Raw genomic sequence first — 23995 nt, 5'->3', positions numbered from 1 at the left:
ACCAGAATTAATTTTCTGCATTGGCCGGGAATCGGACCCGGGTCTCCCGCGTGGGAAGCGAGAATTCTACCACTGAACCACCAATGCTCTAGGTGACGTGACACCTATGCTCACAGGGAGTGAGGGTATGCCTCCTGGTAAGATTTTTAATGGATTGTTATTGCCCTTGAGTTTACAATTGCAATCAGTACTGTCTATTGGCAGAAGTGACATAACAAAGTTTCAAAGAAACAGAACTCTAGCACACCAGAATTAATTTTCTGCATTGGCCGGGAATCGGACCCGGGTCTCCCGCGTGGCAGGCGAGAATTCTACCACTGAACCACCAATGCTCAAGGTGACGTGACACCTATGCTCACAGGCAGTGAGGGTATGCCTCCTGGTAATAGATGGGAGACGAGGAACACATTGATCTTGAGTAAAAACACATTTTCGAGGGGCACATAACAAGGGGCTGCACAAGGTTGACAAGATTTTTAATGGATTGTTATTGCCCTTGAGTTTACAATTGCAATCAGTACTGTCTATTGGCAGAAGTGACATAACAAAGTTTCAAAGAAACAGAACTCTAGCACACCAGAATTAATTTTCTGCATTGGCCGGGAATCGGACCCGGGTCTCCCGCGTGGGAAGCGAGAATTCTACCACTGAACCACCAATGCTCTAGGTGACGTGACACCTATGCTCACAGGGAGTGAGGGTATGCCTCCTGGTAAGATTTTTAATGGATTGTTATTGCCCTTGAGTTTACAATTGCAATCAGTACTGTCTATTGGCAGAAGTGACATAACAAAGTTTCAAAGAAACAGAACTCTAGCACACCAGAATTAATTTTCTGCATTGGCCGGGAATCGGACCCGGGTCTCCCGCGTGGCAGGCGAGAATTCTACCACTGAACCACCAATGCTCAAGGTGACGTGACACCTATGCTCACAGGCAGTGAGGGTATGCCTCCTGGTAATAGATGGGAGACGAGGAACACATTGATCTTGAGTAAAAACACATTTTCGAGGGGCACATAACAAGGGGCTGCACAAGGTTGACAAGATTTTTAATGGATTGTTATTGCCCTTGAGTTTACAATTGCAATCAGTACTGTCTATTGGCAGAAGTGACATAACAAAGTTTCAAAGAAACAGAACTCTAGCACACCAGAATTAATTTTCTGCATTGGCCGGGAATCTGACCCGGGTCTCCCGCGTGGGAAGCGAGAATTCTACCACTGAACCACCAATGCTCTAGGTGACGTGACACCTATGCTCACAGGGAGTGAGGGTATGCCTCCTGGTAAGATTTTTAATGGATTGTTATTGCCCTTGAGTTTACAATTGCAATCAGTACTGTCTATTGGCAGAAGTGACATAACAAAGTTTCAAAGAAACAGAACTCTAGCACACCAGAATTAATTTTCTGCATTGGCCGGGAATCGGACCCGGGTCTCCCGCGTGGCAGGCGAGAATTCTACCACTGAACCACCAATGCTCAAGGTGACGTGACACCTATGCTCACAGGCAGTGAGGGTATGCCTCCTGGTAATAGATGGGAGACGAGGAACACATTGATCTTGAGTAAAAACACATTTTCGAGGGGCACATAACAAGGGGCTGCACAAGGTTGACAAGATTTTTAATGGATTGTTATTGCCCTTGAGTTTACAATTGCAATCAGTACTGTCTATTGGCAGAAGTGACATAACAAAGTTTCAAAGAAACAGAACTCTAGCACACCAGAATTAATTTTCTGCATTGGCCGGGAATCGGACCCGGGTCTCCCGCGTGGGAAGCGAGAATTCTACCACTGAACCACCAATGCTCTAGGTGACGTGACACCTATGCTCACAGGGAGTGAGGGTATGCCTCCTGGTAAGATTTTTAATGGATTGTTATTGCCCTTGAGTTTACAATTGCAATCAGTACTGTCTATTGGCAGAAGTGACATAACAAAGTTTCAAAGAAACAGAACTCTAGCACACCAGAATTAATTTTCTGCATTGGCCGGCAATCGGACCCGGGTCTCCCGCGTGGGAAGCGAGAATTCTACCACTGAACCACCAATGCTCTAGGTGACGTGACACCTATGCTCACAGGGAGTGAGGGTATGCCTCCTGGTAAGATTTTTAATGGATTGTTATTGCCCTTGAGTTTACAATTGCAATCAGTACTGTCTATTGGCAGAAGTGACATAACAAAGTTTCAAAGAAACAGAACTCTAGCACACCAGAATTAATTTTCTGCATTGGCCGGGAATCGGACCCGGGTCTCCCGCGTGGGAAGCGAGAATTCTACCACTGAACCACCAATGCTCTAGGTGATGTGACACCTATGCTCAAAGGGAGTCAGGGTATGCTTCCTGGTAAGAAATGGGAGACGAGGAACAAAGATCTGGTGTAAAAACACATTTTCGAGGGGCACATAATAAGGGGCTGCACAAGGTTGACAAGATTTTTAATGGATTGTTATTGCCCTTGAGTTTACAATTGCAATCAGTACTGTCTATTGGCAGAAGTGACATAACAAAGTTTCAAAGAAACAGAACTCTAGCACAGGGAGTGAGGGTATGCCTCCTGGTAAGATTTTTAATGGATTGTTATTGCCCTTGAGTTTACAATTGCAATCAGTACTGTCTATTGGCAGAAGTGACATAACAAAGTTTCAAAGAAACAGAACTCTAGCACACCAGAATTCATTTTCTGCATTGGCCGGGAATCGGACCCGGGTCTCCCGCGTGGCAGGCGAGAATTCTACCACTGAACCACCAATGCTCAAGGTGACGTGACACCTATGCTCACAGGCAGTGAGGGTATGCCTCCTGGTAATAGATGGGAGACGAGGAACACATTGATCTTGAGTAAAAACACATTTTCGAGGGGCACATAACAAGGGGCTGCACAAGGTTGACAAGATTTTTAATGGATTGTTATTGCCCTTGAGTTTACAATTGCAATCAGTACTGTCTATTGGCAGAAGTGACATAACAAAGTTTCAAAGAAACAGAACTCTAGCACACCAGAATTAATTTTCTGCATTGGCCGGGAATCGGACCCGGGTCTCCCGCGTGGGAAGCGAGAATTCTACCACTGAACCACCAATGCTCTAGGTGACGTGACACCTATGCTCACAGGGAGTGAGGGTATGCCTCCTGGTAAGATTTTTAATGGATTGTTATTGCCCTTGAGTTTACAATTGCAATCAGTACTGTCTATTGGCAGAAGTGACATAACAAAGTTTCAAAGAAACAGAACTCTAGCACACCAGAATTAATTTTCTGCATTGGCCGGGAATCGGACCCGGGTCTCCCGCGTGGCAGGCGAGAATTCTACCACTGAACCACCAATGCTCAAGGTGACGTGACACCTATGCTCACAGGCAGTGAGGGTATGCCTCCTGGTAATAGATGGGAGACGAGGAACACATTGATCTTGAGTAAAAACACATTTTCGAGGGGCACATAACAAGGGGCTGCACAAGGTTGACAAGATTTTTAATGGATTGTTATTGCCCTTGAGTTTACAATTGCAATCAGTACTGTCTATTGGCAGAAGTGACATAACAAAGTTTCAAAGAAACAGAACTCTAGCACACCAGAATTAATTTTCTGCATTGGCCGGGAATCGGACCCGGGTCTCCCGCGTGGGAAGCGAGAATTCTACCACTGAACCACCAATGCTCTAGGTGACGTGACACCTATGCTCACAGGGAGTGAGGGTATGCCTCCTGGTAAGATTTTTAATGGATTGTTATTGCCCTTGAGTTTACAATTGCAATCAGTACTGTCTATTGGCAGAAGTGACATAACAAAGTTTCAAAGAAACAGAACTCTAGCACACCAGAATTAATTTTCTGCATTGGCCGGGAATCGGACCCGGGTCTCCCGCGTGGGAAGCGAGAATTCTACCACTGAACCACCAATGCTCTAGGTGACGTGACACCTATGCTCACAGGGAGTGAGCGTATGCCTCCTGGTAAGATTTTTAATGGATTGTTATTGCCCTTGAGTTTACAATTGCAATCAGTACTGTCTATTGGCAGAAGTGACATAACAAAGTTTCAAAGAAACAGAACTCTAGCACAGGGAGTGAGGGTATGCCTCCTGGTAAGATTTTTAATGGATTGTTATTGCCCTTGAGTTTACAATTGCAATCAGTACTGTCTATTGGCAGAAGTGACATAACAAAGTTTCAAAGAAACAGAACTCTAGCACACCAGAATTCATTTTCTGCATTGGCCGGGAATCGGACCCGGGTCTCACGCGTGGCAGGCGAGAATTCTACCACTGAACCACCAATGCTCAAGGTGACGTGACACCTATGCTCACAGGCAGTGAGGGTATGCCTCCTGGTAATAGATGGGAGACGAGGAACACATTGATCTTGAGTAAAAACACATTTTCGAGGGGCACATAACAAGGGGCTGCACAAGGTTGACAAGATTTTTAATGGATTGTTATTGCCCTTGAGTTTACAATTGCAATCAGTACTGTCTATTGGCAGAAGTGACATAACAAAGTTTCAAAGAAACAGAACTCTAGCACACCAGAATTAATTTTCTGCATTGGCCGGGAATCGGACCCGGGTCTCCCGCGTGGGAAGCGAGAATTCTACCACTGAACCACCAATGCTCTAGGTGACGTGACACCTATGCTCACAGGGAGTGAGGGTATGCCTCCTGGTAAGATTTTTAATGGATTGTTATTGCCCTTGAGTTTACAATTGCAATCAGTACTGTCTATTGGCAGAAGTGACATAACAAAGTTTCAAAGAAACAGAACTCTAGCACACCAGAATTAATTTTCTGCATTGGCCGGGAATCGGACCCGGGTCTCCCGCGTGGCAGGCGAGAATTCTACCACTGAACCACCAATGCTCAAGGTGACGTGACACCTATGCTCACAGGCAGTGAGGGTATGCCTCCTGGTAATAGATGGGAGACGAGGAACACATTGATCTTGAGTAAAAACACATTTTCGAGGGGCACATAACAAGGGGCTGCACAAGGTTGACAAGATTTTTAATGGATTGTTATTGCCCTTGAGTTTACAATTGCAATCAGTACTGTCTATTGGCAGAAGTGACATAACAAAGTTTCAAAGAAACAGAACTCTAGCACACCAGAATTAATTTTCTGCATTGGCCGGGAATCGGACCCGGGTCTCCCGCGTGGGAAGCGAGAATTCTACCACTGAACCACCAATGCTCTAGGTGACGTGACACCTATGCTCACAGGGAGTGAGGGTATGCCTCCTGGTAAGATTTTTAATGGATTGTTATTGCCCTTGAGTTTACAATTGCAATCAGTACTGTCTATTGGCAGAAGTGACATAACAAAGTTTCAAAGAAACAGAACTCTAGCACACCAGAATTAATTTTCTGCATTGGCCGGGAATCGGACCCGGGTCTCCCGCGTGCAGGCGAGAATTCTACCACTGAACCACCAATGCTCAAGGTGACGTGACACCTATGCTCACAGGCAGTGAGGGTATGCCTCCTGGTAATAGATGGGAGACGAGGAACACATTGATCTTGAGTAAAAACACATTTTCGAGGGGCACATAACAAGGGGCTGCACAAGGTTGACAAGATTTTTAATGGATTGTTATTGCCCTTGAGTTTACAATTGCAATCAGTACTGTCTATTGGCAGAAGTGACATAACAAAGTTTCAAAGAAACAGAACTCTAGCACACCAGAATTAATTTTCTGCATTGGCCGGGAATCGGACCCGGGTCTCCCGCGTGGGAAGCGAGAATTCTACCACTGAACCACCAATGCTCTAGGTGACGTGACACCTATGCTCACAGGGAGTGAGGGTATGCCTCCTGGTAAGATTTTTAATGGATTGTTATTGCCCTTGAGTTTACAATTGCAATCAGTACTGTCTATTGGCAGAAGTGACATAACAAAGTTTCAAAGAAACAGAACTCTAGCACACCAGAATTAATTTTCTGCATTGGCCGGGAATCGGACCCGGGTCTCCCGCGTGGGAAGCGAGAATTCTACCACTGAACCACCAATGCTCTAGGTGACGTGACACCTATGCTCACAGGGAGTGAGGGTATGCCTCCTGGTAAGATTTTTAATGGATTGTTATTGCCCTTGAGTTTACAATTGCAATCAGTACTGTCTATTGGCAGAAGTGACATAACAAAGTTTCAAAGAAACAGAACTCTAGCACACCAGAATTAATTTTCTGCATTGGCCGGGAATCGGACCCGGGTCTCCCGCGTGGCAGGCGAGAATTCTACCACTGAACCACCAATGCTCAAGGTGACGTGACACCTATGCTCACAGGCAGTGAGGGTATGCCTCCTGGTAATAGATGGGAGACGAGGAACACATTGATCTTGAGTAAAAACACATTTTCGAGGGGCACATAACAAGGGGCTGCACAAGGTTGACAAGATTTTTAATGGATTGTTATTGCCCTTGAGTTTACAATTGCAATCAGTACTGTCTATTGGCAGAAGTGACATAACAAAGTTTCAAAGAAACAGAACTCTAGCACACCAGAATTAATTTTCTGCATTGGCCGGGAATCGGACCCGGGTCTCCCGCGTGGGAAGCGAGAATTCTACCACTGAACCACCAATGCTCTAGGTGACGTGACACCTATGCTCACAGGGAGTGAGGGTATGCCTCCTGGTAAGATTTTTAATGGATTGTTATTGCCCTTGAGTTTACAATTGCAATCAGTACTGTCTATTGGCAGAAGTGACATAACAAAGTTTCAAAGAAACAGAACTCTAGCACACCAGAATTAATTTTCTGCATTGGCCGGGAATCGGACCCGGGTCTCCCGCGTGGCAGGCGAGAATTCTACCACTGAACCACCAATGCTCAAGGTGACGTGACACCTATGCTCACAGGCAGTGAGGGTATGCCTCCTGGTAATAGATGGGAGACGAGGAACACATTGATCTTGAGTAAAAACACATTTTCGAGGGGCACATAACAAGGGGCTGCACAAGGTTGACAAGATTTTTAATGGATTGTTATTGCCCTTGAGTTTACAATTGCAATCAGTACTGTCTATTGGCAGAAGTGACATAACAAAGTTTCAAAGAAACAGAACTCTAGCACACCAGAATTAATTTTCTGCATTGGCCGGGAATCGGACCCGGGTCTCCCGCGTGGCAGGCGAGAATTCTACCACTGAACCACCAATGCTCAAGGTGACGTACCACCTATGCTCACAGGGAGTGAGGGTATGCCTCCTGGTAAGATTTTTAATGGATTGTTATTGCCCTTGAGTTTACAATTGCAATCAGTACTGTCTATTGGCAGAAGTGACATAACAAAGTTTCAAAGAAACAGAGCTCTAGCACACCAGAATTCATTTTCTGCATTGGCCGGGAATCGGACCCGGGTCTCCCGCGTGGCAGGCGAGAATTCTACCACTGAACCACCAATGCTCAAGGTGACGTGACACCTATGCTCACAGGCAGTGAGGGTATGCCTCCTGGTAATAGATGGGAGACGAGGAACACATTGATCTTGAGTAAAAACACGTTTTCGAGGGGCACATAACAAGGGACTGCACAAGGTTGACAAGATTTTTAATGGATTGTTATTGCCCTTGAGTTTACAATTGCAATCAGTACTGTCTATTGGCAGAAGTGACATAACAAAGTTTCAAAGAAACAGAACTCTAGCACACCAGAATTAATTTTCTGCATTGGCCGGGAATCGGACCCGGGTCTCCCGCGTGGGAAGCGAGAATTCTACCACTGAACCACCAATGCTCTAGGTGACGTGACACCTATGCTCACAGGGAGTGAGGGTATGCCTCCTGGTAAGATTTTTAATGGATTGTTATTGCCCTTGAGTTTACAATTGCAATCAGTACTGTCTATTGGCAGAAGTGACATAACAAAGTTTCAAAGAAACAGAGCTCTAGCACACCAGAATTCATTTTCTGCATTGGCCGGGAATCGGACCCGGGTCTCCCGCGTGGCAGGCGAGAATTCTACCACTGAACCACCAATGCTCAAGGTGACGTGACACCTATGCTCACAGGCAGTGAGGGTATGCCTCCTGGTAATAGATGGGAGACGAGGAACACATTGATCTTGAGTAAAAACACATTTTCGAGGGGCACATAACAAGGGGCTGCACAAGGTTGACAAGATTTTTAATGGATTGTTATTGCCCTTGAGTTTACAATTGCAATCAGTACTGTCTATTGGCAGAAGTGACATAACAAAGTTTCAAAGAAACAGAACTCTAGCACACCAGAATTAATTTTCTGCATTGGCCGGGAATCGGACCCGGGTCTCCCGCGTGGGAAGCGAGAATTCTACCACTGAACCACCAATGCTCTAGGTGACGTGACACCTATGCTCACAGGGAGTGAGGGTATGCCTCCTGGTAAGATTTTTAATGGATTGTTATTGCCCTTGAGTTTACAATTGCAATCAGTACTGTCTATTGGCAGAAGTGACATAACAAAGTTTCAAAGAAACAGAACTCTAGCACACCAGAATTAATTTTCTGCATTGGCCGGGAATCGGACCCGGGTCTCCCGCGTGGGAAGCGAGAATTCTACCACTGAACCACCAATGCTCTAGGTGACGTGACACCTATGCTCACAGGGAGTGAGGGTATGCCTCCTGGTAAGATTTTTAATGGATTGTTATTGCCCTTGAGTTTACAATTGCAATCAGTACTGTCTATTGGCAGAAGTGACATAACAAAGTTTCAAAGAAACAGAGCTCTAGCACACCAGAATTCATTTTCTGCATTGGCCGGGAATCGGACCCGGGTCTCCCGCGTGGCAGGCGAGAATTCTACCACTGAACCACCAATGCTCAAGGTGACGTGACACCTATGCTCACAGGCAGTGAGGGTATGCCTCCTGGTAATAGATGGGAGACGAGGAACACATTGATCTTGAGTAAAAACACATTTTCGAGGGGCACATAACAAGGGGCTGCACAAGGTTGACAAGATTTTTAATGGATTGTTATTGCCCTTGAGTTTACAATTGCAATCAGTACTGTCTATTGGCAGAAGTGACATAACAAAGTTTCAAAGAAACAGAACTCTAGCACACCAGAATTAATTTTCTGCATTGGCCGGGAATCGGACCCGGGTCTCCCGCGTGGGAAGCGAGAATTCTACCACTGAACCACCAATGCTCTAGGTGACGTGACACCTATGCTCACAGGGAGTGAGGGTATGCCTCCTGGTAAGATTTTTAATGGATTGTTATTGCCCTTGAGTTTACAATTGCAATCAGTACTGTCTATTGGCAGAAGTGACATAACAAAGTTTCAAAGAAACAGAACTCTAGCACACCAGAATTAATTTTCTGCATTGGCCGGGAATCGGACCCGGGTCTCCCGCGTGGCAGGCGAGAATTCTACCACTGAACCACCAATGCTCAAGGTGACGTGACACCTATGCTCACAGGCAGTGAGTGTATGCCTCCTGGTAATAGATGGGAGACGAGGAACACATTGATCTTGAGTAAAAACACATTTTCGAGGGGCACATAACAAGGGGCTGCACAAGGTTGACAAGATTTTTAATGGATTGTTATTGCCCTTGAGTTTACAATTGCAATCAGTACAGTGTATTGGCAGAAGTGACATAACAAAGTTTCAAAGAAACAGAACTCTAGCACACCAGAATTAATTTTCTGCATTGGCCGGGAATCGGACCCGGGTCTCCCGCGTGGGAAGCGAGAATTCTACCACTGAACCACCAATGCTCTAGGTGATGTGACACCTATGCTCAAAGGGAGTCAGGGTATGCTTCCTGGTAAGAAATGGGAGACGAGGAACAAAGATCTGGTGTAAAAACACATTTTCGAGGGGCACATAATAAGGGGCTGCACAAGGTTGACAAGATTTTTAATGGATTGTTATTGCCCTTGAGTTTACAATTGCAATCAGTACCAATTGCACCAATGCAATTCATTTTCTGCATTGGCCGGGAATCGGACCCGGGTCTCCCGCGTGGGAAGCGAGAATTCTACCACTGAACCACCAATGCTCTAGGTGATGTGACACCTATGCTCAAAGGGTGTCAGGGTATGCTTGCTGGTAAGAGATGGGAGACGAGGAACACTTATTGATCTGGTGTAAAAACACATTTTCGAGGGGCACATAATAAGGGGCTGCACAAGGTTGACAAGATTTTTAATGGATTGTTATTGCCCTTGAGTTTACAATTGCAATCAGTACTGTCTATTGGCAGAAGTGACATAACAAAGTTTCAAAGAAACAGAACTCTAGCACACCAGAATTCATTTTCTGCATTGGCCGGGAATCTGACCCGAATCTCCCGCTTGGGAAGCGAGAATTCTACCACTGAACAACCAATGCTCTAGGTGACGTGACACCTATGCTCACAGGGAGTCAGGGTATGCTTCCTGGTAAGAGATGGGAGACGAGGAACACTTATTGATCTGGTGTAAAAACACATTTTCGAGGGGCACATAATATGGGGCTGCACAAGGTTGACAAGATTTTTAATGGATTGTTATTGCCCTTGAGTTTACAATTGCAATCAGTACTGTCTATTGGCAGAAGTGACATAACAAAGTTTCAAAGAAACAGAACTCTAGACACCAGAATTCATCTTCTGCATTGGCCGGGAATCGGACCCGGGTCTCCCGCGTGGCAGGCGAGAATTCTACCACTGAACCACCAATGCTCAAGGTGATGTGACACCTATGCTCACAGGGAGTGAGGGTATGCCTCCTGGTAAGATTTTTAATGGATTGTTATTGCCCTTGAGTTTACAATTGCAATCAGTACTGTCTATTGGCAGAAGTGACATAACAAAGTTTCAAAGAAACAGAACTCTAGCACAGCAGAATTCATTTTCTGCATTGGCCGGGAATCGGACCCGGGTCTCCCGCGTGGCAGGCGAGAATTCTACCACTGAACCACCAATGCTCACGGTGAAGTGAGACCTATGCTCACAGGTAGTGAGTGTATGCCTCCTGGTAAGAGATGGGAGACGAGGAACACATTGATCTTGAGTAAAAACACATTTTCGAGGGGCACATAACAAGGGGCTGCACAAGGTTGACAAGATTTTTAATGGATTGTTATTGCCCTTGAGTTTACAATTGCAATCAGTACTGTCTATTGGCAGAAGTGACATAACAAAGTTTCAAAGAAACAGAACTCTAGCACACCAGAATTCATTTTCTGCATTGGCCGGGAATCTGACCCGGATCTCCCGCTTGGGAAGCGAGAATTCTACCACTGAACCACCATTGCTCTAGGTGACGTGACACCTATGCTCACAGGGAGTCAGGGTATGCTTCCTGGTAAGAGATGGGAGACGAGGAACACTTATTGATCTGGTGTAAAAACACATTTTCGAGGGGCACATAACAAGGGGCTGCACAAGGTTGACAAGATTTTTAATGGATTGTTATTGCCCTTGAGTTTACAATTGCAATCAGTACTGTCTATTGGCAGAAGTGACATAACAAAGTTTCAAAGAAACAGAACTCTAGACACCAGAATTCATCTTCTGCATTGGCCGGGAATCGGACCCGGGTCTCCCGCGTGGCAGGCGAGAATTCTACCACTGAACCACCAATGCTCAAGGTGATGTGACACCTATGCTCACAGGGAGTGAGGGTATGCCTCCTGGTAAGATTTTTAATGGATTGTTATTGCCCTTGAGTTTACAATTGCAATCAGTACTGTCTATTGGCAGAAGTGACATAACAAAGTTTCAAAGAAACAGAACTCTAGCACACCAGAATTAATTTTCTGCATTGGCCGGGAATCGGACCCGGGTCTCCCGCGTGGGAAGCGAGAATTCTACCACTGAACCACCAATGCTCTAGGTGATGTGACACCTATGCTCAAAGGGAGTCAGGGTATGCTTCCTGGTAAGAGATGGGAGACGAGGAACACTTATTGATCTGGTGTAAAAACACATTTTCGAGGGGCACATAATATGGGGCTGCACAAGGTTGACAAGATTTTTAATGGATTGTTATTGCCCTTGAGTTTACAATTGCAATCAGTACTGTCTATTGGCAGAAGTGACATAACAAAGTTTCAAAGAAACAGAACTCTAGCACAGCAGAATTCATTTTCTGCATTGGCCGGGAATCGGACCCGGGTCTCCCGCTTGGGAAGCGAGAATTCTACCACTGAACCACCAATGCTCTAGGTGATGTGACACCTATGCTCAAAGGGAGTCAGGGTATGCTTCCTGGTAAGAAATGGGAGACGAGGAACACTTATTGATCTGGTGTAAAAACACATTTTCGAGGGGCACATAATAAGGGGCTGCACAAGGTTGACAAGATTTTTAATGGATTGTTATTGCCCTTGAGTTTACAATTGCAATCAGTACTGTCTATTGGCAGAAGTGACATAACAAAGTTTCAAAGAAACAGAACTCTAGCACACCAGAATTCATTTTCTGCATTGGCCGGGAATCGGACCCGGGTCTCCCGCGTGGCAGGCGAGAATTCTACCACTGAACCACCAATGCTCAAGGTGACGTGACTCCTATGCTCTTATGCAGTGAGGGTATGCCTCCTGGTAAGAGATGGGAGACGAGGAACACATTGATCTTGAGTAAAAACACATTTTCGAGGGGCACATAACAAGGGGCTGCACAAGGTTGACAAGATTTTTAATGGATTGTTATTGCCCTTGAGTTTACAATTGCAATCAGTACTGTCTATTGGCAGAAGTGACATAACAAAGTTTCAAAGAAACAGAACTCTAGCACACCAGAATTCATTTTCTGCATTGGCCGGGAATCGGACCCCGGTCTCCCGCTTGGGAAGCGAGAATTCTACCACTGAACCACCAATGCTCTAGGTGATGTGACACCTATGCTCAAAGGGAGTCAGGGTATGCTTCCTGGTAAGAGATGGGAGACGAGGAACACTTATTGATCTGGTGTAAAAACCCATTTTCGAGGGGCACATAATAAGGGGCTGCACAAGGTTGACAAGATTTTTTATGGATTGTTATTGCCCTTGAGTTTACAATTGCAATCAGTCCTGTCTATTGGCAGAAGTGACATAACAAAGTTTCAAAGAAACAGAACTCTAGCACACCAGAATTCATTTTCTGCATTGGCCGGGAATCGGACCCGGGTCTCCCGCATGGCAGGCGAGAATTCTACCACTGAACCACCAATGCTCAAGGTGACGTGACACCTATGCTCAAAGGGAGTCAGGGTATGCTTCCTGGTAAGAGATGGGAGACGAGGAACACTTATTGATCTGGTGTAAAAACACATTTTCGAGGGGCACATAATAAGGGGCTGCACAAGGTTGACAAGATTTTTAATGGATTGTTATTGCCCTTGAGTTTACAATTGCAATCAGTACTGTCTATTGGCAGAAGTGACATAACAAAGTTTCAAAGAAACAGAACTCTAGCACACCAGAATTCATTTTCTGCATTGGCCGGGAATCGGACCCCGGTCTCCCGCTTGGGAAGCGAGCATTCTACCACTGAACCACCAATGCTCTAGGTGATGTGACACCTATGCTCAAAGAGAGTCAGGGTATGCTTCCTGGTAAGAGATGGGAGACGAGGAACACATTGATCTTGAGTAAAAACACATTTTCGAGGGGCACATAACAAGGGGCTGCACAAGGTTGACAAGATTTTTAATGGATTGTTATTGCCCTTGAGTTTACAATTGCAATCAGTACTGTCTATTGGCAGAAGTGACATAACAAAGTTTCAAAGAAACAGAACTCTAGCACACCAGAATTCATTTTCTGCATTGGCCGGGAATCGGACCCGGGTCTCCCGCGTGGCAGGCGAGAATTCTACCACTGAACCACCAATGCTCAAGGTGACGTGACTCCTATGCTCACATGCAGTGAGGGTATGCCTCCTGGTAAGAGATGGGAGACGAGGAACACATTGATCTTGAGTAAAAACACATTTTCGAGGGGCACATAACAAGGGGCTGCACAAGGTTGACAAGATTTTTAATGGATTGTTATTGCCCTTGAGTTTACAATTGCAATCAGTACTGTCTATTGGCAGAAGTGACATAACAAAGTTTCAAAGAAACAGAACTCTAGCACACCAGATTTCATTTTCTGCATTGGCCGGGAATCAGACCCCGGTCTCCCGCTTGGGAGCGAGCATTCTACCACTGAACCACCAATGCTCAAGGTGACGTGACACCTATGCTCACAGGGAGTGAGGGTATGCCTCCTGGTAAGATTTTTAATGGATTGTTATTGCCCTTGAGTTTACAATTGCAATCAGTACTGTCTATTGGCAGAAGTGACATAACAAAGTTTCAAAGAATCAGAACTCTAGCACACCAGAATTAATTTTCTTCATTGGCCGGGAATCGGACCCGGGTCTCCCGCATGGCAGGCGAGAATTCTACCACTGAACCACCAATGCTCAAGGTGACGTGACACCTATGCTCACAGGTAGTGAGGGTATGCCTCCTGGTAAGAGATGGGAGACGAGGAACACATTGATCTTGAGTAAAAACACATTTTCGAGGGGCACATAACAAGGGGCTGCACAAGGTTGACAAGATTTTTAATGGATTGTTAATGCCCTTGAGTTTACAATTGCAATCAGTACTGTCTATTGGCAGAAGTGACATAACAAAGTTTCAAAGAAACAGAACTCTAGCACACCAGAATTCATTTCCTGCATTGGCCGGGAATCGGACCCGGGTCTCCCGCTTGGGAAGCGAGAATTCTACCACTGAACCACCAATGCTCTAGGTGATGTGACACCTATGCTCAAAGGGAGTCAGGGTATGCTTCCTGGTAAGAGATGGGAGACGAGGAACACTTATTGATCTGGTGTAAAAACACATTTTCGAGGGGCACATAATATGGGGCTGCACAAGGTTGACAAGATTTTTAATGGATTGTTATTGCCCTTGAGTTTACAATTGCAATCAGTACTGTCTATTGGCAGAAGTGACATAACAAAGTTTCAAAGAAACAGAACTCTAGCACAGCAGAATTCATTTTCTAAGTTTGGCCGGGAATCGGACCCGGGTCTCCCGCTTGGGAAGCGAGAATTCTACCACTGAACCACCAATGCTCTAGGTGATGTGACACCTATGCTCAAAGGGAGTCAGGGTATGCTTCCTGGTAAGAGATGGGAGACGAGGAACACTTATTGATCTGGTGTAAAAACACATTTTCGAGGGGCACATAATATGGGGCTGCACAAGGTTGACAAGATTTTTAATGGATTGTTATTGCCCTTGAGTTTACAATTGCAATCAGTACTGTCTATTGGCAGAAGTGACATAACAAATTTTCAAAGAAACAGAACTCTAGCACACCAGAATTCATTTTCTGCATTGGCCGGGAATCGGACCCGGGTCTCCCGCGTGGCAGGCGAGAATTCTACCACTGAACCACCAATGCTCAAGTTGACGTGACACCTATGCTCACAGGCATTGAGGGTATGCCTCCTGGTAAGAGATGGGAGACGAGGAACACATTGATCTTGAGTAAAAATACATTTTCGAGGGGCACATAACAAGGGGCTGCACAAGGTTGACAAGATTTTTAATGGATTGTTAATGCCCTTGAGTTTACAATTGCAATCAGTACTGTCTATTGGCAGAAGTGACATAACAAAGTTTCAAAGAAACAGAACTCTAGCACACCAGAATTCATTTTCTGCATTGGCCGGGAATCGGACCCGGGTCTCCCGCTTGGGAAGCGAGAATTCTACCACTGAACCACCAATGCTCTAGGTGATGTGACACCTATGCTCAAAGGGAGTCAGGGTATGCTTCCTGGTAAGAGATGGGAGACGAGGAACACTTATTGATCTGGTGTAAAAACCCATTTTCGAGGGGCACATAATAAGGGGCTGCACAAGGTTGACAAGATTTTTTATGGATTGTTATTGCCCTTGAGTTTACAATTGCAATCAGTCCTGTCTATTGGCAGAAGTGACATAACAAAGTTTCAAAGAAACAGAACTCTAGCACACCAGAATTCATTTTCTGCATTGGCCGGGAATCGGACCCGGGTCTCCCGCATGGCAGGCGAGAATTCTACCACTGAACCACCAATGCTCAAGGTGACGTGACACCTATGCTCAAAGGGAGTCAGGGTATGCTTCCTGGTAAGAGATGGGAGACGAGGAACACTTATTGATCTGGTGTAAAAACACATTTTCGAGGGGCACATAATAAGGGGCTGCACAAGGTTGACAAGATTTTTAATGGATTGTTATTGCCCTTGAGTTTACAATTGCAATCAGTACTGTCTATTGGCAGAAGTGACATAACAAAGTTTCAAAGAAACAGAACTCTAGCACACCAGAATTCATTTTCTGCATTGGCCGGGAATCGGACCCCGGTCTCCCGCTTGGGAAGCGAGCATTCTACCACTGAACCACCAATGCTCTAGGTGATGTGACACCTATGCTCAAAGAGAGTCAGGGTATGCTTCCTGGTAAGAGATGGGAGACGAGGAACACATTGATCTTGAGTAAAAACACATTTTCGAGGGGCACATAACAAGGGGCTGCACAAGGTTGACAAGATTTTTAATGGATTGTTATTGCCCTTGAGTTTACAATTGCAATCAGTACTGTCTATTGGCAGAAGTGACATAACAAAGTTTCAAAGAAACAGAACTCTAGCACAGTAATTTTCTGCATTGGCCGGGAATCGGACCCGGGTCTCCCGCGTGGGAAGCGAGAATTCTACCACTGAACCACCAATGCTCTAGGTGATGTGACACCTATGCTCAAAGGGAGTCAGGGTATGCTTCCTGGTAAGAAATGGGAGACGAGGAACACTTATTGATCTGGTGTAAAAACACATTTTCGAGGGGCACATAATAAGGGGCTGCACAAGGTTGACAAGATTTTTAATGGATTGTTATTGCCCTTGAGTTTACAATTGCAATCAGTACTGTCTATTGGCAGAAGTGACATAACAAAGTTTCAAAGAAACAGAACTCTAGCACACCAGAATTCATTTTCTGCATTGGCCGGGAATCGGACCCGGGTCTCCCGCGTGGCAGGCGAGAATTCTACCACTGAACCACCAATGCTCAAGGTGACGTGACTCCTATGCTCACATGCAGTGAGGGTATGCCTCCTGGTAAGAGATGGGAGACGAGGAACACATTGATCTTGAGTAAAAACACATTTTCGAGGGGCACATAACAAGGGGCTGCACAAGGTTGACAAGATTTTTAATGGATTGTTATTGCCCTTGAGTTTACAATTGCAATCAGTACTGTCTATTGGCAGAAGTGACATAACAAAGTTTCAAAGAAACAGAACTCTAGCACACCAGAATTAATTTTCTGCATTGGCCGGGAATCGGACCCGGGTCTCCCGCGTGGGAAGCGAGAATTCTACCACTGAACCACCAATGCTCTAGGTGATGTGACACCTATGCTCAAACGGAGTCAGGGTATGCTTCCTGGTAAGAAATGGGAGACGAGGAACACTTATTGATCTGGTGTAAAAACACATTTTCGAGGGGCACATAATAAGGGGCTGCACAAGGTTGACAAGATTTTTAATGGATTGTTATTGCCCTTGAGTTTACAATTGCAATCAGTACTGTCTATTGGCAGAAGTGACATAACAAAGTTTCAAAGAAACAGAACTCTAGCACACCAGAATTCATTTTCTGCATTGGCCGGGAATCGGACCCGGGTCCCCCGCGTGGCAGGCGAGAATTCTACCACTGAACCACCAATGCTCACGGTTAAGTGAGACCTATGCTCACAGGGAGTGAGTGTATGCCTCCTGGTAAGAGATGGGAGACCAGGAACACATTGATCTTGAGTAAAAACACATTTTCGAGGGGCACATAACAAGGGGCTGCACAAGGTTGACAAGATTTTTAATGGATTGTTAATGCCCTTGAGTTTACAATTGCAATCAGTACTGTCTATTGGCAGAAGTGACATAACAAAGTTTCAAAGAAACAGAACTCTAGCACACCAGAATTCATTTTCTGCATTGGCCGGGAATCGGACCCGGGTCTCCCGCTTGGGAAGCGAGAATTCTACCACTGAACCATCAATGCTCTAGGTGATGTGACACCTATGCTCAAAGGGAGTCAGGGTATGCTTCCTGGTAAGAGATGGGAGACGAGGAACACATTGATCTTGAGTAAAAACACATTTTCGAGGGGCACATAACAAGGGGCTGCACAAGGTTGACAAGATTTTTAATGGATTGTTATTGCCCTTGAGTTTACAATTGCAATCAGTACTGTCTATTGGCAGAAGTGACATAACAAAGTTTCAAAGAAACAGAACTCTAGCACACCAGAATTCATTTTCTGCATTGGCCGGGAATCGGACCCGGGTCTCCCGCTTGGGAAGCGAGAATTCTACCACTGAACCATCAATGCTCTAGGTGATGTGACACCTATGCTCAAAGGGAGTCAGGGTATGCTTCCTGGTAAGAGATGGGAGACGAGGAACACATTGATCTTGAGTATAAACACATTTTCGAGGGGCACATAACAAGGGGCTGCACAAGGTTGACAAGATTTTTAATGGATTGTTATTGCCCTTGAGTTTACAATTGCAATCAGTACTGTCTATTGGCAGAAGTGACATAACAAAGTTTCAAAGAAACAGAACTCTAGCACACCAGAATTCATTTTCTGCATTGGCCGGGAATCTGACCCGGATCTCCCGCTTGGGAAGCGAGAATTCTACCACTGAACCACCAATGCTCTAGGTGACGTGACACCTATGCTCACAGGCAGTGAGGGTATGCTTCCTGGTAAGAAATGGGAGACGAGGAACACTTATTGATCTGGTGTAAAAACACATTTTCGAGGGGCACATAATATGGGGCTGCACAAGGTTGACAAGATCTTTAATGGATTGTTATTGCCCTTGAGTTTACAATTGCAATCAGTACTGTCTATTGGCAGAAGTGACATAACAAAGTTTCAAAGAAACAGAACTCTAGCACACCAGAATTCATTTTCTGCATTGGCCGGGAATCGGACCCGGAACTCACGCGTGGCAGGCGAGAATTCTACCACTGAACCACCAATGCTCAAGGTGACGTGACACCTATGCTCACAGGGAGTGAGGGTATGCCTCCTGGTAAGAGATGGGAGACGAGGAACACATTGATCTTGAGTAAAAACACATTTTCGAGGGGCACATAATAAGGGGCTGCACAAAGTTGACAAGATTTTTAATGGATTGTTATTGCCCTTGAGTTTAAAATTGCAATCAGTACTGTCTATTGGCAGAAGTGACATAACAAAGTTTCAAAGAAACAGAACTCTAGCACACCAGAATTAATTTTCTGCATTGGCCGGGAATCGGACCCGGGTCTCCCGCTTGGGAAGCGAGAATTCTACCACTGAACCACCAATGCTCTAGGTGATGTGACACCTATGCTCAAAGGGAGTCAGGGTATGCTTCCTGGTAATAGATGGGAGACGAGGAACACATTGATCTTGAGTAAAAACACATTTTCGAGGGGCACATAACAAGGGGCTGCACAAGGTTGACAAGATTTTTAATGGATTGTTATTGCCCTTGAGTTTACAATTGCAATCAGTACTGTCTATTGGCAGAAGTAACATAACAAAGTTTCAAAGAAACAGAACTCTAGCACACCAGAATTAATTTTCTGCATTGGCCGGGAATCGGACCCGGGTCTCCCGCGTGGGAAGCGAGAATTCTACCACTGAACCACCAATGCTCTAGGTGATGTGACACCTATGCTCAAAGGGAGTCAGGGTATGCTTCCTGGTAAGAAATGGGAGACGAGGAACACTTATTGATCTGGTGTAAAAACACATTTTCGAGGGGCACATAATATGGGGCTGCACAAGGTTGACAAGATCTTTAATGGATTGTTATTGCCCTTGAGTTTACAATTGCAATCAGTACTGTCTATTGGCAGAAGTGACATAACAAAGTTTCAAAGAAACAGAACTCTAGCACACCAGAATTCATTTTCTGCATTGGCCGGGAATCGGACCCGGAACTCACGCGTGGCAGGCGAGAATTCTACCACTGAACCACCAATGCTCAAGGTGACGTGACACCTATGCTCACAGGGAGTGAGGGTATGCCTCCTGGTAAGAGATGGGAGACGAGGAACACATTGATCTTGAGTAAAAACACATTTTCGAGGGGCACATAACAAGGGGCTGCACAAGGTTGACAAGATTTTTAATGGATTGTTATTGCCCTTGAGTTTACAATTGCAATCAGTACTGTCTATTGGCAGAAGTGACATAACAAAGTTTCAAAGAAACAGAACTCTAGCACACCAGAATTCATTTTCTGCATTGGCCGGGAATCGGACCCGGGTCTCCCGCTTGGGAAGCGAGAATTCTACCACTGAACCATCAATGCTCTAGGTGATGTGACACCTATGCTCAAAGGGAGTCAGGGTATGCTTCCTGGTAAGAGATGGGAGACGAGGAACACATTGATCTTGAGTAAAAACACATTTTCGAGGGGCACATAACAAGGGGCTGCACAAGGTTGACAAGATTTTTAATGGATTGTTATTGCCCTTGAGTTTACAATTGCAATCAGTACTGTCTATTGGCAGAAGTGACATAACAAAGTTTCAAAGAAACAGAACTCTAGCACACCAGAATTCATTTTCTGCATTGGCCGGGAATCTGACCCGAATCTCCCGCTTGGGAAGCGAGAATTCTACCACTGAACCACCAATGCTCTAGGTGACGTGACACCTATGCTCACAGGGAGTCAGGGTATGCTTCCTGGTAAGAGATGGGAGACGAGGAACACTTATTGATCTGGTGTAAAAACACATTTTCGAGGGGCACATAATATGGGGCTGCACAAGGTTGACAAGATTTTTAATGGATTGTTATTGCCCTTGAGTTTACAATTGCAATCAGTACTGTCTATTGGCAGAAGTGACATAACAAAGTTTCAAAGAAACAGAACTCTAGACACCAGAATTCATCTTCTGCATTGGCCGGGAATCGGACCCGGGTCTCCCGCGTGGCAGGCGAGAATTCTACCACTGAACCACCAATGCTCAAGGTGATGTTACACCTATGCTCACAGTCAGTGAGGGTATGGCTCCTGGTAAGATTTTTAATGGATTGTTATTGCCCTTGAGTTTACAATTGCAATCAGTACTGTCTATTGGCAGAAGTGACATAACAAAGTTTCAAAGAAACAGAACTCTAGCACACCAGAATTAATTTTCTGCATTGGCCGGGAATCGGACCCGGGTCTCCCGCGTGGGAAGCGAGAATTCTACCACTGAACCACCAATGCTCTAGGTGATGTGACACCTATGCTCAAACGGAGTCAGGGTATGCTTCCTGGTAAGAGATGGGAGACGAGGAACACTTATTGATCTGGTGTAAAAACACATTTTCGAGGGGCACATAATATGGGGCTGCACAAGGTTGACAAGATTTTTAATGGATTGTTATTGCCCTTGAGTTTACAATTGCAATCAGTACTGTCTATTGGCAGAAGTGACATAAGAAAGTTTCAAAGAAACAGAACTCTAGACACCAGAATTCATCTTCTGCATTGGCCGGGAATCGGACCCGGGTCTCCCGCGTGGCAGGCGAGAATTCTACCACTGAACCACCAATGCTCAAGGTGATGTGACACCTATGCTCACAGGGAGTGAGGGTATGCCTCCTGGTAAGATTTTTAATGGATTGTTATTGCCCTTGAGTTTACAATTGCAATCAGTACTGTCTATTGGCAGAAGTGACATAACAAAGTTTCAAAGAAACAGAACTCTAGCACACCAGAATTAATTTTCTGCATTGGCCGGGAATCGGACCCGGGTCTCCCGCGCGGCAGGCGAGAATTCTACCACTGAACCACCAATGCTCAAGGTGACGTGACACCTATGCTCACAGGCAGTGAGGGTATGCCTCCTGGTAAGAGATGGGAGACGAGGAACACATTGATCTTGAGTAAAAACACATTTTCGAGGGGCACATAACAAGGGGCTGCACAAGGTTGACAAGATTTTTAATGGATTGTTAATGCCCTTGAGTTTACAATTGTAATCAGTACTGTCTATTGGCAGAAGTGACATAACAAAGTTTCAAAGAAACAAAACTCTAGCACACCAGAATTCATTTTCTGCATTGGCCGGGAATCGGACCCGGGTCTCCCGCTTGGGAAGCGAGAATTCTACCACTGAACCATCAATGCTCTAGGTGATGTGACACCTATGCTCAAAGGGAGTCAGGGTATGCTTCCTGGTAAGAGATGGGAGACGAGGAACACATTGATCTTGAGTAAAAACACATTTTCGAGGGGCACATAACAAGGGGCTGCACAAGGTTGACAAGATTTTTAATGGATTGTTAATGCCCTTGAGTTTACAATTGTACTCAGTACTGTCTATTGGCAGAAGTGACATAACAAAGTTTCAAAGAAACAGAACTCTAGCACACCAGAATTCATTTTCTGCATTGGCCGGGAATCGGACCCGGGTCTCCCGCTTAGGAAGCGAGAATTCTACCACTGAACCATCAATGCTCTAGGTGATGTGACACCTATGCTCAAAGGGAGTCAGGGTATGCTTCCTGGTAAGAGATGGGAGACGAGGAACACATTGATCTTGAGTAAAAACACATTTTCGAGGGGCACATAACAAGGGGCTGCACAAGGTTGACAAGATTTTTAATGGATTGTTATTGCCCTTGAGTTTACAATTGCAATCAGTACTGTCTATTGGCAGAAGTGACATAACAAAGTTTCAAAGAAACAGAACTCTAGCACACCAGAATTCATTTTCTGCATTGGCCGGGAATCGGACCCGAGTCTCCCGCTTGGGAAGCGAGAATTCTACCACTGAACCATCAATGCTCTAGGTGATGTGACACCTATGCTCAAAGGGAGTCAGGGTATGCTTCCTGGTAAGAGATGGGAGACGAGGAACACATTGATCTTGAGTAAAAACACATTTTCGAGGGGCACATAACAAGGGGCTGCACAAGGTTGACAAGATTTTTAATGGATTGTTATTGCCCTTGAGTTTACAATTGCAATCAGTACTGTCTATTGGCAGAAGTGACATAACAAAGTTTCAAAGAAACAGAACTCTAGCACACCAGAATTCATTTTCTGCATTGGCCGGGAATCTGACCCGAATCTCCCGCTTGGGAAGCGAGAATTCTACCACTGAACAACCAATGCTCTAGGTGACGTGACACCTATGCTCACAGGGAGTCAGGGTATGCTTCCTGGTAAGAGATGGGAGACGAGGAACACTTATTGATCTGGTGTAAAAACACATTTTCGAGGGGCACATAATATGGGGCTGCACAAGGTTGACAAGATTTTTAATGGATTGTTATTGCCCTTGAGTTTACAATTGCAATCAGTACTGTCTATTGGCAGAAGTGACATAACAAAGTTTCAAAGAAACAGAACTCTAGACACCAGAATTCATCTTCTGCATTGGCCGGGAATCGGACCCGGGTCTCCCGCGTGGCAGGCGAGAATTCTACCACTGAACCACCAATGCTCAAGGTGATGTGACACCTATGCTCACAGGGAGTGAGGGTATGCCTCCTGGTAAGATTTTTAATGGATTGTTATTGCCCTTGAGTTTACAATTGCAATCAGTACTGTCTATTGGCAGAAGTGACATAACAAAGTTTCAAAGAAACAGAACTCTAGCACACCAGAATTCATCTTCTGCATTGGCCGGGAATCGGACCCGGGTGCCTCCTGGTAAGATTTTTAATGGATTGTTATTGCCCTTGAGTTTACAATTGCAATCAGTACTGTCTATTGGCAGAAGTGACATAACAAAGTTTCAAAGAAACAGAACTCTAGCACACCAGAATTCATTTTCTGCATTGGCCGGGAATCGGACCCGGGTCTCCCGCGTGGCAGGCGAGAATTCTACCACTGAACCACCAATGCTCAAGGTGACGTGACACCTATGCTCACAGGCAGTGAGTGTATGCCTCCTGGTAATAGATGGGAGACGAGGAACACATTGATCTTGAGTAAAAACACATTTTCGAGGGGCACATAACAAGGGGCTGCACAAGGTTGACAAGA

General features: G+C 45.3%; 73 non-coding genes across 73 annotated transcripts; all 73 read right to left on the bottom strand.

The window, feature by feature from the left end:
- Positions 1 to 16: 16 nt before the first annotated feature.
- On the bottom strand, positions 17 to 87 carry trnag-ccc (transfer RNA glycine (anticodon CCC)). The gene has a single exon. It is a non-coding gene; the product is annotated as a tRNA-Gly (tRNA).
- Positions 88 to 261: 174 nt separating this feature from the next.
- trnag-gcc (transfer RNA glycine (anticodon GCC)) lies at positions 262 to 332 on the bottom strand. The gene has a single exon. It is a non-coding gene; the product is annotated as a tRNA-Gly (tRNA).
- Positions 333 to 591: 259 nt separating this feature from the next.
- Positions 592 to 662, bottom strand: trnag-ccc (transfer RNA glycine (anticodon CCC)). The gene has a single exon. It is a non-coding gene; the product is annotated as a tRNA-Gly (tRNA).
- A 174-nt stretch (positions 663 to 836) lies between these two features.
- trnag-gcc (transfer RNA glycine (anticodon GCC)) lies at positions 837 to 907 on the bottom strand. Its single transcript has one exon. It is a non-coding gene; the product is annotated as a tRNA-Gly (tRNA).
- Positions 908 to 1166: 259 nt separating this feature from the next.
- trnag-ccc (transfer RNA glycine (anticodon CCC)) lies at positions 1167 to 1237 on the bottom strand. Its single transcript has one exon. It is a non-coding gene; the product is annotated as a tRNA-Gly (tRNA).
- A 174-nt stretch (positions 1238 to 1411) lies between these two features.
- Positions 1412 to 1482, bottom strand: trnag-gcc (transfer RNA glycine (anticodon GCC)). The gene has a single exon. It is a non-coding gene; the product is annotated as a tRNA-Gly (tRNA).
- A 259-nt stretch (positions 1483 to 1741) lies between these two features.
- Positions 1742 to 1812, bottom strand: trnag-ccc (transfer RNA glycine (anticodon CCC)). Its single transcript has one exon. It is a non-coding gene; the product is annotated as a tRNA-Gly (tRNA).
- Positions 1813 to 1986: 174 nt separating this feature from the next.
- trnag-ccc (transfer RNA glycine (anticodon CCC)) lies at positions 1987 to 2057 on the bottom strand. The gene has a single exon. It is a non-coding gene; the product is annotated as a tRNA-Gly (tRNA).
- Positions 2058 to 2231: 174 nt separating this feature from the next.
- Positions 2232 to 2302, bottom strand: trnag-ccc (transfer RNA glycine (anticodon CCC)). Its single transcript has one exon. It is a non-coding gene; the product is annotated as a tRNA-Gly (tRNA).
- Positions 2303 to 2690: 388 nt separating this feature from the next.
- trnag-gcc (transfer RNA glycine (anticodon GCC)) lies at positions 2691 to 2761 on the bottom strand. The gene has a single exon. It is a non-coding gene; the product is annotated as a tRNA-Gly (tRNA).
- Positions 2762 to 3020: 259 nt separating this feature from the next.
- On the bottom strand, positions 3021 to 3091 carry trnag-ccc (transfer RNA glycine (anticodon CCC)). The gene has a single exon. It is a non-coding gene; the product is annotated as a tRNA-Gly (tRNA).
- A 174-nt stretch (positions 3092 to 3265) lies between these two features.
- Positions 3266 to 3336, bottom strand: trnag-gcc (transfer RNA glycine (anticodon GCC)). The gene has a single exon. It is a non-coding gene; the product is annotated as a tRNA-Gly (tRNA).
- Positions 3337 to 3595: 259 nt separating this feature from the next.
- trnag-ccc (transfer RNA glycine (anticodon CCC)) lies at positions 3596 to 3666 on the bottom strand. Its single transcript has one exon. It is a non-coding gene; the product is annotated as a tRNA-Gly (tRNA).
- A 174-nt stretch (positions 3667 to 3840) lies between these two features.
- Positions 3841 to 3911, bottom strand: trnag-ccc (transfer RNA glycine (anticodon CCC)). Its single transcript has one exon. It is a non-coding gene; the product is annotated as a tRNA-Gly (tRNA).
- Positions 3912 to 4216: 305 nt separating this feature from the next.
- trnag-gcc (transfer RNA glycine (anticodon GCC)) lies at positions 4217 to 4287 on the bottom strand. Its single transcript has one exon. It is a non-coding gene; the product is annotated as a tRNA-Gly (tRNA).
- A 259-nt stretch (positions 4288 to 4546) lies between these two features.
- trnag-ccc (transfer RNA glycine (anticodon CCC)) lies at positions 4547 to 4617 on the bottom strand. The gene has a single exon. It is a non-coding gene; the product is annotated as a tRNA-Gly (tRNA).
- Positions 4618 to 4791: 174 nt separating this feature from the next.
- trnag-gcc (transfer RNA glycine (anticodon GCC)) lies at positions 4792 to 4862 on the bottom strand. The gene has a single exon. It is a non-coding gene; the product is annotated as a tRNA-Gly (tRNA).
- A 259-nt stretch (positions 4863 to 5121) lies between these two features.
- trnag-ccc (transfer RNA glycine (anticodon CCC)) lies at positions 5122 to 5192 on the bottom strand. The gene has a single exon. It is a non-coding gene; the product is annotated as a tRNA-Gly (tRNA).
- A 503-nt stretch (positions 5193 to 5695) lies between these two features.
- On the bottom strand, positions 5696 to 5766 carry trnag-ccc (transfer RNA glycine (anticodon CCC)). The gene has a single exon. It is a non-coding gene; the product is annotated as a tRNA-Gly (tRNA).
- A 174-nt stretch (positions 5767 to 5940) lies between these two features.
- trnag-ccc (transfer RNA glycine (anticodon CCC)) lies at positions 5941 to 6011 on the bottom strand. Its single transcript has one exon. It is a non-coding gene; the product is annotated as a tRNA-Gly (tRNA).
- Positions 6012 to 6185: 174 nt separating this feature from the next.
- trnag-gcc (transfer RNA glycine (anticodon GCC)) lies at positions 6186 to 6256 on the bottom strand. Its single transcript has one exon. It is a non-coding gene; the product is annotated as a tRNA-Gly (tRNA).
- A 259-nt stretch (positions 6257 to 6515) lies between these two features.
- On the bottom strand, positions 6516 to 6586 carry trnag-ccc (transfer RNA glycine (anticodon CCC)). Its single transcript has one exon. It is a non-coding gene; the product is annotated as a tRNA-Gly (tRNA).
- A 174-nt stretch (positions 6587 to 6760) lies between these two features.
- Positions 6761 to 6831, bottom strand: trnag-gcc (transfer RNA glycine (anticodon GCC)). The gene has a single exon. It is a non-coding gene; the product is annotated as a tRNA-Gly (tRNA).
- A 259-nt stretch (positions 6832 to 7090) lies between these two features.
- trnag-gcc (transfer RNA glycine (anticodon GCC)) lies at positions 7091 to 7161 on the bottom strand. Its single transcript has one exon. It is a non-coding gene; the product is annotated as a tRNA-Gly (tRNA).
- Positions 7162 to 7335: 174 nt separating this feature from the next.
- trnag-gcc (transfer RNA glycine (anticodon GCC)) lies at positions 7336 to 7406 on the bottom strand. Its single transcript has one exon. It is a non-coding gene; the product is annotated as a tRNA-Gly (tRNA).
- A 259-nt stretch (positions 7407 to 7665) lies between these two features.
- Positions 7666 to 7736, bottom strand: trnag-ccc (transfer RNA glycine (anticodon CCC)). The gene has a single exon. It is a non-coding gene; the product is annotated as a tRNA-Gly (tRNA).
- A 174-nt stretch (positions 7737 to 7910) lies between these two features.
- On the bottom strand, positions 7911 to 7981 carry trnag-gcc (transfer RNA glycine (anticodon GCC)). Its single transcript has one exon. It is a non-coding gene; the product is annotated as a tRNA-Gly (tRNA).
- A 259-nt stretch (positions 7982 to 8240) lies between these two features.
- trnag-ccc (transfer RNA glycine (anticodon CCC)) lies at positions 8241 to 8311 on the bottom strand. The gene has a single exon. It is a non-coding gene; the product is annotated as a tRNA-Gly (tRNA).
- Positions 8312 to 8485: 174 nt separating this feature from the next.
- On the bottom strand, positions 8486 to 8556 carry trnag-ccc (transfer RNA glycine (anticodon CCC)). The gene has a single exon. It is a non-coding gene; the product is annotated as a tRNA-Gly (tRNA).
- Positions 8557 to 8730: 174 nt separating this feature from the next.
- On the bottom strand, positions 8731 to 8801 carry trnag-gcc (transfer RNA glycine (anticodon GCC)). Its single transcript has one exon. It is a non-coding gene; the product is annotated as a tRNA-Gly (tRNA).
- Positions 8802 to 9060: 259 nt separating this feature from the next.
- Positions 9061 to 9131, bottom strand: trnag-ccc (transfer RNA glycine (anticodon CCC)). The gene has a single exon. It is a non-coding gene; the product is annotated as a tRNA-Gly (tRNA).
- A 174-nt stretch (positions 9132 to 9305) lies between these two features.
- Positions 9306 to 9376, bottom strand: trnag-gcc (transfer RNA glycine (anticodon GCC)). Its single transcript has one exon. It is a non-coding gene; the product is annotated as a tRNA-Gly (tRNA).
- A 259-nt stretch (positions 9377 to 9635) lies between these two features.
- trnag-ccc (transfer RNA glycine (anticodon CCC)) lies at positions 9636 to 9706 on the bottom strand. The gene has a single exon. It is a non-coding gene; the product is annotated as a tRNA-Gly (tRNA).
- Positions 9707 to 9919: 213 nt separating this feature from the next.
- Positions 9920 to 9990, bottom strand: trnag-ccc (transfer RNA glycine (anticodon CCC)). The gene has a single exon. It is a non-coding gene; the product is annotated as a tRNA-Gly (tRNA).
- A 592-nt stretch (positions 9991 to 10582) lies between these two features.
- Positions 10583 to 10653, bottom strand: trnag-gcc (transfer RNA glycine (anticodon GCC)). The gene has a single exon. It is a non-coding gene; the product is annotated as a tRNA-Gly (tRNA).
- Positions 10654 to 10827: 174 nt separating this feature from the next.
- trnag-gcc (transfer RNA glycine (anticodon GCC)) lies at positions 10828 to 10898 on the bottom strand. The gene has a single exon. It is a non-coding gene; the product is annotated as a tRNA-Gly (tRNA).
- Positions 10899 to 11157: 259 nt separating this feature from the next.
- Positions 11158 to 11228, bottom strand: trnag-ccc (transfer RNA glycine (anticodon CCC)). The gene has a single exon. It is a non-coding gene; the product is annotated as a tRNA-Gly (tRNA).
- Positions 11229 to 11488: 260 nt separating this feature from the next.
- trnag-gcc (transfer RNA glycine (anticodon GCC)) lies at positions 11489 to 11559 on the bottom strand. The gene has a single exon. It is a non-coding gene; the product is annotated as a tRNA-Gly (tRNA).
- A 174-nt stretch (positions 11560 to 11733) lies between these two features.
- On the bottom strand, positions 11734 to 11804 carry trnag-ccc (transfer RNA glycine (anticodon CCC)). Its single transcript has one exon. It is a non-coding gene; the product is annotated as a tRNA-Gly (tRNA).
- A 261-nt stretch (positions 11805 to 12065) lies between these two features.
- On the bottom strand, positions 12066 to 12136 carry trnag-ccc (transfer RNA glycine (anticodon CCC)). Its single transcript has one exon. It is a non-coding gene; the product is annotated as a tRNA-Gly (tRNA).
- Positions 12137 to 12397: 261 nt separating this feature from the next.
- trnag-gcc (transfer RNA glycine (anticodon GCC)) lies at positions 12398 to 12468 on the bottom strand. The gene has a single exon. It is a non-coding gene; the product is annotated as a tRNA-Gly (tRNA).
- A 259-nt stretch (positions 12469 to 12727) lies between these two features.
- trnag-ccc (transfer RNA glycine (anticodon CCC)) lies at positions 12728 to 12798 on the bottom strand. Its single transcript has one exon. It is a non-coding gene; the product is annotated as a tRNA-Gly (tRNA).
- A 261-nt stretch (positions 12799 to 13059) lies between these two features.
- On the bottom strand, positions 13060 to 13130 carry trnag-gcc (transfer RNA glycine (anticodon GCC)). Its single transcript has one exon. It is a non-coding gene; the product is annotated as a tRNA-Gly (tRNA).
- A 261-nt stretch (positions 13131 to 13391) lies between these two features.
- On the bottom strand, positions 13392 to 13462 carry trnag-ccc (transfer RNA glycine (anticodon CCC)). Its single transcript has one exon. It is a non-coding gene; the product is annotated as a tRNA-Gly (tRNA).
- A 259-nt stretch (positions 13463 to 13721) lies between these two features.
- Positions 13722 to 13792, bottom strand: trnag-gcc (transfer RNA glycine (anticodon GCC)). The gene has a single exon. It is a non-coding gene; the product is annotated as a tRNA-Gly (tRNA).
- Positions 13793 to 14295: 503 nt separating this feature from the next.
- Positions 14296 to 14366, bottom strand: trnag-gcc (transfer RNA glycine (anticodon GCC)). Its single transcript has one exon. It is a non-coding gene; the product is annotated as a tRNA-Gly (tRNA).
- Positions 14367 to 14625: 259 nt separating this feature from the next.
- trnag-ccc (transfer RNA glycine (anticodon CCC)) lies at positions 14626 to 14696 on the bottom strand. The gene has a single exon. It is a non-coding gene; the product is annotated as a tRNA-Gly (tRNA).
- A 594-nt stretch (positions 14697 to 15290) lies between these two features.
- On the bottom strand, positions 15291 to 15361 carry trnag-gcc (transfer RNA glycine (anticodon GCC)). The gene has a single exon. It is a non-coding gene; the product is annotated as a tRNA-Gly (tRNA).
- Positions 15362 to 15620: 259 nt separating this feature from the next.
- Positions 15621 to 15691, bottom strand: trnag-ccc (transfer RNA glycine (anticodon CCC)). The gene has a single exon. It is a non-coding gene; the product is annotated as a tRNA-Gly (tRNA).
- A 261-nt stretch (positions 15692 to 15952) lies between these two features.
- On the bottom strand, positions 15953 to 16023 carry trnag-gcc (transfer RNA glycine (anticodon GCC)). Its single transcript has one exon. It is a non-coding gene; the product is annotated as a tRNA-Gly (tRNA).
- A 261-nt stretch (positions 16024 to 16284) lies between these two features.
- Positions 16285 to 16355, bottom strand: trnag-ccc (transfer RNA glycine (anticodon CCC)). Its single transcript has one exon. It is a non-coding gene; the product is annotated as a tRNA-Gly (tRNA).
- Positions 16356 to 16608: 253 nt separating this feature from the next.
- trnag-ccc (transfer RNA glycine (anticodon CCC)) lies at positions 16609 to 16679 on the bottom strand. The gene has a single exon. It is a non-coding gene; the product is annotated as a tRNA-Gly (tRNA).
- A 261-nt stretch (positions 16680 to 16940) lies between these two features.
- On the bottom strand, positions 16941 to 17011 carry trnag-gcc (transfer RNA glycine (anticodon GCC)). Its single transcript has one exon. It is a non-coding gene; the product is annotated as a tRNA-Gly (tRNA).
- A 259-nt stretch (positions 17012 to 17270) lies between these two features.
- Positions 17271 to 17341, bottom strand: trnag-ccc (transfer RNA glycine (anticodon CCC)). Its single transcript has one exon. It is a non-coding gene; the product is annotated as a tRNA-Gly (tRNA).
- A 261-nt stretch (positions 17342 to 17602) lies between these two features.
- On the bottom strand, positions 17603 to 17673 carry trnag-gcc (transfer RNA glycine (anticodon GCC)). Its single transcript has one exon. It is a non-coding gene; the product is annotated as a tRNA-Gly (tRNA).
- Positions 17674 to 17932: 259 nt separating this feature from the next.
- trnag-ccc (transfer RNA glycine (anticodon CCC)) lies at positions 17933 to 18003 on the bottom strand. The gene has a single exon. It is a non-coding gene; the product is annotated as a tRNA-Gly (tRNA).
- Positions 18004 to 18262: 259 nt separating this feature from the next.
- trnag-ccc (transfer RNA glycine (anticodon CCC)) lies at positions 18263 to 18333 on the bottom strand. The gene has a single exon. It is a non-coding gene; the product is annotated as a tRNA-Gly (tRNA).
- A 259-nt stretch (positions 18334 to 18592) lies between these two features.
- On the bottom strand, positions 18593 to 18663 carry trnag-ccc (transfer RNA glycine (anticodon CCC)). The gene has a single exon. It is a non-coding gene; the product is annotated as a tRNA-Gly (tRNA).
- A 261-nt stretch (positions 18664 to 18924) lies between these two features.
- trnag-gcc (transfer RNA glycine (anticodon GCC)) lies at positions 18925 to 18995 on the bottom strand. Its single transcript has one exon. It is a non-coding gene; the product is annotated as a tRNA-Gly (tRNA).
- A 259-nt stretch (positions 18996 to 19254) lies between these two features.
- trnag-ccc (transfer RNA glycine (anticodon CCC)) lies at positions 19255 to 19325 on the bottom strand. The gene has a single exon. It is a non-coding gene; the product is annotated as a tRNA-Gly (tRNA).
- Positions 19326 to 19584: 259 nt separating this feature from the next.
- On the bottom strand, positions 19585 to 19655 carry trnag-ccc (transfer RNA glycine (anticodon CCC)). The gene has a single exon. It is a non-coding gene; the product is annotated as a tRNA-Gly (tRNA).
- Positions 19656 to 19916: 261 nt separating this feature from the next.
- On the bottom strand, positions 19917 to 19987 carry trnag-gcc (transfer RNA glycine (anticodon GCC)). The gene has a single exon. It is a non-coding gene; the product is annotated as a tRNA-Gly (tRNA).
- A 259-nt stretch (positions 19988 to 20246) lies between these two features.
- Positions 20247 to 20317, bottom strand: trnag-ccc (transfer RNA glycine (anticodon CCC)). The gene has a single exon. It is a non-coding gene; the product is annotated as a tRNA-Gly (tRNA).
- Positions 20318 to 20576: 259 nt separating this feature from the next.
- trnag-ccc (transfer RNA glycine (anticodon CCC)) lies at positions 20577 to 20647 on the bottom strand. Its single transcript has one exon. It is a non-coding gene; the product is annotated as a tRNA-Gly (tRNA).
- A 260-nt stretch (positions 20648 to 20907) lies between these two features.
- trnag-gcc (transfer RNA glycine (anticodon GCC)) lies at positions 20908 to 20978 on the bottom strand. The gene has a single exon. It is a non-coding gene; the product is annotated as a tRNA-Gly (tRNA).
- Positions 20979 to 21152: 174 nt separating this feature from the next.
- Positions 21153 to 21223, bottom strand: trnag-ccc (transfer RNA glycine (anticodon CCC)). Its single transcript has one exon. It is a non-coding gene; the product is annotated as a tRNA-Gly (tRNA).
- Positions 21224 to 21483: 260 nt separating this feature from the next.
- On the bottom strand, positions 21484 to 21554 carry trnag-gcc (transfer RNA glycine (anticodon GCC)). The gene has a single exon. It is a non-coding gene; the product is annotated as a tRNA-Gly (tRNA).
- Positions 21555 to 21728: 174 nt separating this feature from the next.
- Positions 21729 to 21799, bottom strand: trnag-gcc (transfer RNA glycine (anticodon GCC)). Its single transcript has one exon. It is a non-coding gene; the product is annotated as a tRNA-Gly (tRNA).
- Positions 21800 to 22058: 259 nt separating this feature from the next.
- trnag-ccc (transfer RNA glycine (anticodon CCC)) lies at positions 22059 to 22129 on the bottom strand. The gene has a single exon. It is a non-coding gene; the product is annotated as a tRNA-Gly (tRNA).
- A 259-nt stretch (positions 22130 to 22388) lies between these two features.
- Positions 22389 to 22459, bottom strand: trnar-ccu (transfer RNA arginine (anticodon CCU)). The gene has a single exon. It is a non-coding gene; the product is annotated as a tRNA-Arg (tRNA).
- Positions 22460 to 22718: 259 nt separating this feature from the next.
- Positions 22719 to 22789, bottom strand: trnag-ccc (transfer RNA glycine (anticodon CCC)). The gene has a single exon. It is a non-coding gene; the product is annotated as a tRNA-Gly (tRNA).
- A 590-nt stretch (positions 22790 to 23379) lies between these two features.
- On the bottom strand, positions 23380 to 23450 carry trnag-gcc (transfer RNA glycine (anticodon GCC)). Its single transcript has one exon. It is a non-coding gene; the product is annotated as a tRNA-Gly (tRNA).
- A 333-nt stretch (positions 23451 to 23783) lies between these two features.
- trnag-gcc (transfer RNA glycine (anticodon GCC)) lies at positions 23784 to 23854 on the bottom strand. The gene has a single exon. It is a non-coding gene; the product is annotated as a tRNA-Gly (tRNA).
- Between the last annotated feature and the right edge of the window lie 141 nt (positions 23855 to 23995).

The sequence above is a fragment of the Siphateles boraxobius genome, unplaced genomic scaffold (genome assembly GCF_051911475.1).
Source record: "Siphateles boraxobius isolate OS27281-9 unplaced genomic scaffold, OSU_SipBor_1 100, whole genome shotgun sequence".
Taxonomy (NCBI): Eukaryota; Metazoa; Chordata; class Actinopteri; order Cypriniformes; family Leuciscidae; genus Siphateles; species Siphateles boraxobius.
Note: the sequence above shows the minus strand (reverse complement) of the source record. Positions and strands in the feature narration are given on the sequence as shown.